Source organism: Rhinolophus sinicus, linkage group LG12, assembly GCF_036562045.2.
Source record: "Rhinolophus sinicus isolate RSC01 linkage group LG12, ASM3656204v1, whole genome shotgun sequence".
NCBI lineage: Eukaryota > Metazoa > Chordata > Mammalia > Chiroptera > Rhinolophidae > Rhinolophus > Rhinolophus sinicus.
In genome coordinates this window covers 29,945,878-29,954,711 of record NC_133761.1, presented here as the reverse complement: position 1 = coordinate 29,954,711, position 8,834 = coordinate 29,945,878, and the positions used below count along the sequence as shown (strand labels likewise).

Sequence of the window (8,834 nt, the reverse complement as noted above, 5' to 3'; positions counted from 1 at the left end):
GCCCACACACATACATAAATGTATATGCATGTATACATATATGCAAATATATGTATATACAGGCATATGTGTATAATATAAATGTGTAGAATATATGTATATAAATTTCTCCTTTCCATTTGACTCCTGAAATAATAATGCTATGTAACACTTATATAGGCCCTACTATCTATCAGGCACTGTTACATGTGCTTCACATATTTTGATTCATTTAATCCTCCCCATAACTCTTAGAGAACTAAGGCACAAAATGGTTAAGTAAGATTACGTGGCTACCAAGTGGAAAAGGTATGACTAGCTTCCTGGCAGTCTGGTTCCAGCACAGACTGTAGCGCACACTGGGGCACTGTTCTACACCCCTGGGTATGTCCTACGTCACTTGACCCTTGTACAGCCAGCACTGAGCATAGTCCTGACATCTAATAAATGTTTGTTAAATGAATACTCGTATGTGCCTGAATGATCCCTCCAAACTAAGCCCTCCTAAGGATCACAGAGCATGCTTTAAATATATTTACATAGTGATATTAACATAAATATGGACCGAACCACAATTATAACTATAAATACAACTAACTTTATTGGGAGGATGGGGCAATGAGAAGTCTAAATGTGTGATGAGGCTAAATTGGGGGAAGAGCTGAAAGAGAGCTAAATTCTCATCTACTGTAATGGAAGTCCAGGGATAATGCCTAAAACTGGGGGAAAAACCTTCCAAGAAATAGTAGTATAGGAATATTTTTTAGAGATATATAGATAAATACCAAAAGGATTGACTAAAAAATTTCTAAAAAATAGCTGTGTCCAAAAAGAAAACATCTGGCAGATGGGAAACTGCTGTTTTTTTATAATTAGTCTTGTAAAATTAGTTGAATTTTTAAACTGCATGTATTACTGTGATAAAACAAAAATTAAATCAATGAAACGATTTTTATTTCTACGAATTTTCTAACCATGTTTCTTCCTAGGCAGTATGTGTGTCTTCACAGGGCTTCAAAAAGATGGGTGACTAAGTCCAGTGATTATAATAAGTCCAGGTATTATTAGCACCCTTGGCGTCTCCCGACAATTAGAGTCTCTACTTTTCATCCCAGGTAAGCACATGCCTCAGTGTCCACCATTCCATTTTTCTCATTCTTTGCATACCACCCTTATCATTAGACACTCAGGCAGCTGAACAATCTATGGAGAAGAGTGTTTCCAAATTTAATGTGCGTGTCCTTGCTGTTCTTCCATTATTACTCTTAAGTGGGGGCGAAACCCAAAACAAAACAGGAAACTCAAGAATTGAGCAATTCATTCTTCTCCAGGCAGGAATTCGTACAGGTGTCTACCAGGTGAGGGCCTTTACTGTGATTTTATTAGGATGGTGCAAAAGTAATTGCAGTTTAAAAGGTTAAAAGTAATTGCAAAAACCACAATTACTTTTGTACCAACCTAATAAATGTAAAGCTGTCTTGGTGTGGTCAATGGTCTTGATTTTGTCTGAGGTCTTGACTATGCTGGTGATGCTGGGATACTCCCATAGAGAGAAATCTGTCCTGAAAATGACTCCTATAGCTTTTCATAATTTCTGATGATCTTCAGAGACTTCTTTCTAATGTCTCTACTTTGAACTGTGTATTACTTTGGAGGAGAGAAGACAAGAAAAGAAAAAAGAATTTAGTTACACTCTGAAATGTAACCACTTTTTGGTTGAGTCTGGTTATTTAATGCTTTTATTACATGTTTAACTATGTTGTATGGTTGATTTTAATAGTAGTTAAGTCATTAAGACTCAAAAGAATTTTTAATGACTGATTCCTATATAAAATGAAAGAGTTGGGGTGGCTGGTTGCTCAGTGGTTAGAGCGTGGTGCTCCTAAAACCAAGGTCACTGGTTTGATTCCCACATGGGCCAGGGAGCTGTGCCCTCCACAACTAGATTGAGAACAACAACTTGACATGAAGCTGATGGGTCCTGGAAAAACACACTGTTCCCCAATATTCCCCAATAAAAAAATTTTTTTCTTTAAAATGAAAGAGTTGATCTGAGTGAATTCCAAGACCCCTTCTAGTCCTTGAACTTCAATGAACATAAACTTCAGGGTCTTTCAAAAGAATTCTTTTTATGAAAGGCACAATAAAAACCATCCCCCACGTTGGGAAAAAAAAAAACAAAAAAACCATCCCAAAGTCTATACAGATGAAAATTTGAAACCAAGGCTGCTTACTATTTACACATCAAATAAAAATTTAATGTCTATATACCATAAGAGCACTAAGTGATTAAGGGATGAGTAGACAATAGCATAAAAGGGGAAATACTTGTTTGAAATTTCTGTGACTGTATTAATCCTGTTTTTAAATTTTCTGTATCTCATGACATTTTAATATTTTAGGGCCTACCAGCCCCAGGGAGAGACTGCACCTCCTAAGGCTAGCTAATTCTCAAATATAATAACAACTTGCCTAGGAATATACCTTTTGTATGCAAATAGATCAATTCTGAGACTATGCCTGCAACCACTCCCCTTATGTAACTCTCACACACCGAGACAATATTTTCTCTGACCTAAGTCGTCCCAGGGCCAGGTACCAGGCAATTAGAGAACACCCCCACAGCCCAAAGCCTGCCAGAATGATTCAAGCTGGCTAATCCTAAAATGTTACCCTGCTCTGTCTTGCGTTTTCTGCACAAACTCCCATAAAGGTTCTGGCCTAGACTTCTGCTTCTGCCTCTTGACCAAAACCTAGTGCTCCCACGTGGCTCTGTGTGGTGTGGTGTGGTGTGCCCCCTACTCTCTGGAAATCTAAGTAATAATTCTTCTTTCAATGGTATTGACCTCTCCATATTGTCATTTAGTCACCTCCATAAATTAAAATCCTGTGGGTACAAATGAGACAATGACCTACATTCAGTTTTTGTTGGCTGTGTGAACCGGGGGAATTCCCGGATCTCCATGTTCCTTCTAGCCATGGCTGGATGGTTCACTTGCTCAGGACACTTTATGGATGATAACCCAATCTCCACGCAGGCCGGGTACTTTGCCTTATTTCAGGATCAGACATCAAACCCCTAGACTGGACCACATTCTCAAAATAAATTATTTTTCTTAAAGTATAAGATGACAAAGACATCTGGGGATAGGAATGGGGAATGGTAGCTAATCAGTGCAGCTATTACTTGTTTACTTGTTATGATGATAATAATAGCTACAATTAATTGAGAACCTGCTGTGTATCTCTAATCCTCACATCATACCTTTACAGTAGGTCTGATTTATTGGGGAAGAAACGGAGACTCCAAAAGATTAATTTTCTCATTGTCAGCTAAACAAAAAAAGGTGGAGAGCCAATAAGTAAAGAGCTAGTATTGAGAATCCAACCTATCTGATTCTTAATCCTTCCTTCTTTAACCCACACCACACTGCCTCATGAGTGAATTCCGGGGCGGGGGGTGGGGGTGGAATTCCTCCTCCATGTGGCTGTGAAGCATACTTACATGGGCCTTACAACGGTTAAGATGGTCATCAGAGTTCTTTCCATGTCATGACCATGACCTGCTACTCTTCTGGGTTGCACAGGGAAATCTCTTATCATCTTTGACTCTTGTTTTTTAATATGAAAAATGAGGGATTTAGAGTAGATGTCATTTGTGGTAACAATTTAGATTCTTAACACATTGAGTACGGATCACGAGAATCTTCACGAGGGATTTAAACCCGCCGTACGCAACGTGTTAAAATATGATTATAACTTTGCTAAGTATGATGTATGAGAAATGTATATTTTATATCCTTATTTCCAAAGTAGATTTGGAATACCTAAATACCCAAGTGTTAGTTTTATTTAGCTGACATTTTTACTTTTTTCTTTCATATAATTTCAGAAAGTCAACAAAGAACATAAATTGGTTAACCTTAAAGAGAGCTATTTTTAGTGGCTAGGAATTTAAAGTACAAATAAGAGAAGGATGTCTTTAATACACAAATGATGTGTCATTTGGAACAAATGCAATATGATGCGTGGGTTTGTCCAACATAGTCATCGGAATACTTCAGTGTACTTGGCATAGTTAAAATTTCCAAGGTGTATGTATGTTTACTTGTCAAACTTAGTATTTAATTTCACCACTGATGGTCCTCAGGAGGGCTTGTGCTTTCAGCTGTCTTTCTGTCAGGGGTGGGGGGGATGGATGGATATACACAGATCCTTCTCTTGCATGATCCATCTTTTGACCTATGGCCTACATGTGTCAGATGTTTGGTTCACTAGAATCTGTGACCATAATGGTGTATTTTTATTATCTGTCCCACCAGGGGATTGGACCAAAGGCTTTGGCCCATGAGCCCAAGAGTGTAGGCAGCTATCCTTACAATCACTCATTTCAGAAGATGTGAAATTTCTGCATCAGTTGGGCAAGTCACACTACCTCATTGTGCTTCAGTTTCCACATTTTTCACAGGGGTAACAATACCCCTGTGATACTTAATGGAAGCCAATATTTTATCTGATAGTATATGCTGACTGGCTTATAAAATAACCTAATTAACTGGAGGGAAAGACAGTATACAAAGTTAAAAACAGTTGTATTGATTAAAACCTAATTACAACTAAGTTGGAAATTGTTTTTCTGTTTTTGTTTTTTTAAAGAACTTTTTCAGATTGGAGAAAATTTGATATGGGGGAACGAAAGAGAAAGAAATTTGAAGGAATAGGAAGGTAATTTTTCCTATTTTTGAGTCAAAAGTTTTTGAGGAAAATACATATTCTAATCCCTGATTTTCCTTGCTATTCAATAAAATGTATTAGTCAATAAAATTTGTTATAACATGATGATCCTGAGTTCTTTAATTTTCAGGCAAAACTATATTTTGCTGTAATATATTATTGTAACTATTAGAGTATATTTTTCAGCTGACAGTGCATTTCTTGCTTAAGAATATAAATGCTTAGTCTGAATTGTAACCAAGAAGTGGCAGTTAGGGCCGGCCCAGTGGCTCAGGCGGTTAGAGCTCCATGCTCCTAACTCCGAAGGCTGCAGGTTCTATTCCCACATGGGCCAGTAGGCTCTCAACCACAAGGTTGCCAGTTCAATTCCTCGAGTCCTGCAAGGGATGGTGGGCTCTGCCTCCTGCAACTAAGATTGAACACTGGTACCTTGAGCTGAGCTGCCGCTGAGCTCCCGGATGGCTCAGTCGGTCGGAGCGCATCCTCTCAACCACAAGGTTGCCGGTTTGACTCCCGCAAGGGATGGTGGCACTGCTGTGGGGGGCCCCCTGCAACTAGCAACGGCAACTGCACCTGGAGCTGAGCTGTTGCGCTCCACAACTAGGATTGAAAGGACAACAACTTGAAGCTGAACAGCACCCTCCACAACTAAGATTGAAAGGACAACAACTTGACTTGGAAAAAAGACCTGGAAGTACACACTGTTCCCCAATAAACTCCTGTTCCCCTTCCCCAATAAAATCTTAAAAAAAAAAAAAAGAAGTGGCAGTTAAAATTTCAGGTCATAAATATGTATTGAAATGTGGAACAAAGGTAGCAGATCCAACATATTGGAAATGCGGCTGAATAAGCATTTAAAGCAGGGTGTGATCTTGTATAACACCAATATGTTTGGTTGCTGCCTAGTTAGGAAAGGGATGAGCCGACTTGCTAGACAAGTCCAACAGAGAGTAACATGAAGCTCTAAAATTGTGAAAGGGTTCTCACGTTTTTTTTCCCATAGGATGAGATTTGTCAGGTGAAAAAAAAAAAATTGCCAGGGAATATACTTTTCAATAAAACTTAAAACAGGGTATAGGATTTTAATGTTAAAGCAGGGTTGGGGTATTATCAGCGTAGTTAGTTTCTGAGACTAGTTGGCTTATGTTTTGCATCTTATAGCTGAATACTCCACATGCCATGTCACTGACTCCTTTACACTGAAAATCTCTTGAGTATCCCAGTAGCTTGATGTACCTGCAGAATTACTAATGGACAGTCATTTTCCATCATCTAAAAATAAGATTAATCTATTTGCTAAAGGGAATTCTGGCTCCACAAATTTGATTTTTGTTTTCTTATTCATCTTCTTCCGTCTTCCAAACAAAAAATAAGTTAGACAACTATTGACATTTTCTTAAATCATCGCTGCTGCATTGACATCTCAAAGCATGTGTCGGAGCCGGAAAATATAGAGCTGTTGTCTTAATTCAGTGTTTAGACTAGTTAGGAATCCCTCTGGAAAATTATAGGAGACAAATCAAGGCCTGCTGCTCAAATGGAATAAACCTGATCCTATGTATAAACATTTGTTGATTTCTATGAGTGAGTCAAATATGTCTAGTCTCCTTACTTATAGCCTCTTTTTAATTACATTGTAGGGCATTTTTTTATTTTTTTCTTTACAACTTCTACTTCTGCTACTTTGAAATCATCATCACAGAAGGTAAAGCATTTGCTTAAAGTAAGGAGTGCTTAAAGATCTATTAAAAGTGATGAAGAATTGAGAAGCTCCATGGCTTCTGGGTTTTGGCCAGAGGGAAAGCTGGGATCACAGTGAGACGAATGGGGATGATGGGTGTGGTAGGTACATCATTTGAGCAGTCAGAAGGGATAACCCCATAGTCATTCTCTCATGCATATGTAAAAGATAACCTCCAAAAGAGAGTGACATTGTGCAAGGGAGCTTGGCAACTCAAATAATCACCATTTTTTATGTAAGCAAATATCCTCAGGCAAAGGTTGGAATTCAGATTTAGATCACACCTTTAGTTCTGCGTCCTGTATAACTTTCATGGCAAAAGTCTGCAAATCTTTTCCATTAACAGAATAATAAGATATTTTCAATTATTCATTTATATTAGAAATGTGCACATTTTCTGTGATTCATTTTCTCTGCCACCTGGTGGATTATACTTAAAACTGCAGTAGTAATGTCAGTTGAGCATGTCAGCGGATGGTGATGTTTTATGATTTATGTCAGTTGAATTTTCCCAAATGATTGACAGACACTGCTGATAAACATTTTTAAAGCCCATCATATGTTAATAATCAAAATCCCTCTCCTCGAGGCGCCGCGCTCTGCAGCGGCAGGACCGGGAACCGGATCCCTGGCCCATGGGCTTCTGCTCACGCTGTGAGGTGGGAGTGCTTGTGTTGGTGTCTTTTTTGGAAGGATTCTGAAGTCAAAGCTTTTCACACTCTCAGACTTACTGTGGTGCAGGATTCCAGGGCTACAAGGTTTTGAAGAAACAAGCTCACAGCGTCTCTCGCCCTCATGGCCTACGTGTTCGTGTACCGGGCCTTGAAACGAGGCCAGCGAAAACACACGGCCCTGCTGGAGGACACCAGTGGCTGTGCGACCGTCCAGGGCCGGGGCCACACAGTGGAGCCTCACCCCGTGGTGATCGCTGGAGAACAGACCCTTGCGGCCTGTCGAGCTTCCCGGGTACGGCCAGTGTGTGACAGGGCAGATCTGCACTGTGGACGAGCGGATGGATGCTGCGCTGCCTTGGTAAATTCGAAGGCTGCTCAGACACGTGCCAGCTCACCTTGATGAGGATTGCGGTCCTCGCGTGGGAAGGCGCGCACAGAGCCCCGGAGGAGACTCCAGCTGCTGAGCGGACCGTGTGGTGCTTGGTGTGTACCACGGCCACCGACCCGCCCGCATGGGTCCGCCTTCCGTACCACCGCAATCACGGCGCTCAGGGGAAGCACCGGCTTTGCTATAATCCCCGGGAAAACAGATTACAAAGTGCGAGGAATGCTCACCAGCCAGAGGACAGATAGCGCCTCTGCACTCACCAAATGCAAACGTGTAATAATGCCCTTTGAAACAAATATTTGTAAAACTCAGTCTGTGGAAAAGGAAATAATCTGGTTTTGTAGTGGCAGCCGATTTCCCAAATAATTTTAGCATACTGATAACAAGGTTGTGCCCTAAAATATCCATGCTGTACTGCTTTATTGTTTGCTGCTTAGAGAGCATCGTGGGTTTGAACGTATTGGATAAGAAAAATTTAGGATTTTAATTCCCTAAACGACATTTAAAGAACTCATATATATTCCTTCCTTCCTTCCTTCCTTCCTTCCTTCCTTCCTTCCTTCCTTTCCTTTCTTCTTCCTCCTCCTCCTCCTCCTCCTCCTTTGCTTTACTCTGAAGATAACATTTTACATGAATGTAAAGACGTTGTGTTGCAGCTAGATGTTAGCAGCCCTACTGTATTGATTCTGACCTGTAGCACCAAGGAAAAAAATTTTTTAAAGCTGATCTTGGATGTCTCAATGTCACAAAAGAACCTCAAGAAAAAAAATCCTAAGGATATCTAGGTCTCTTTTAAGATTAAAATGAATTTTTATTATTAAATTATTTTTTATTTAGGCCTATATCTAAGCAGAAATGGAGTGGTCATAACTTTGGATAAGCATCTTGGAGAAGGTATCTAGGTTCTTTTGGATTTTTTAAATTTAATTTGTTTTTAATGATAGTTAACATACAATATTATATTAGTTTCAGGTGTACAACAAAGTGGTTACACATTTATATACCTTACAGAGTGATCACCACAATAAGTCTAGTACCCATCCAATACCACACACAGTTGTTACAATATTATTGACTATATTCCCTGTGCTGTACTTCACATTCCTGTGACTTATTCTATAACTTGCAGTTTGTACTTCTTAGCCCCCTTCCCCTTTTTGCCCATTTTTCCATCACTATCCCATGTGGCAACTATCGATGTATTCTCTCTATCTGTGAGTTTGTTCTTTTGGATTTTTTAAAATACAAAAACTTTCAAGCATATAGGAACATTAAAAGAATTTTACAGCACATAAGCATATACACCCCCCCCACACAC

At 39.6% G+C, this 8,834-nt stretch overlaps 1 pseudogene; it reads left to right on the top strand.

Annotated features, from left to right (window-relative positions):
* Positions 1–4,663: 4,663 nt before the first annotated feature.
* On the top strand, positions 4,664–7,770 carry LOC109459571 (gamma-glutamylaminecyclotransferase; annotated as a pseudogene).
* The last annotated feature ends 1,064 nt before the right edge of the window (positions 7,771–8,834 follow it).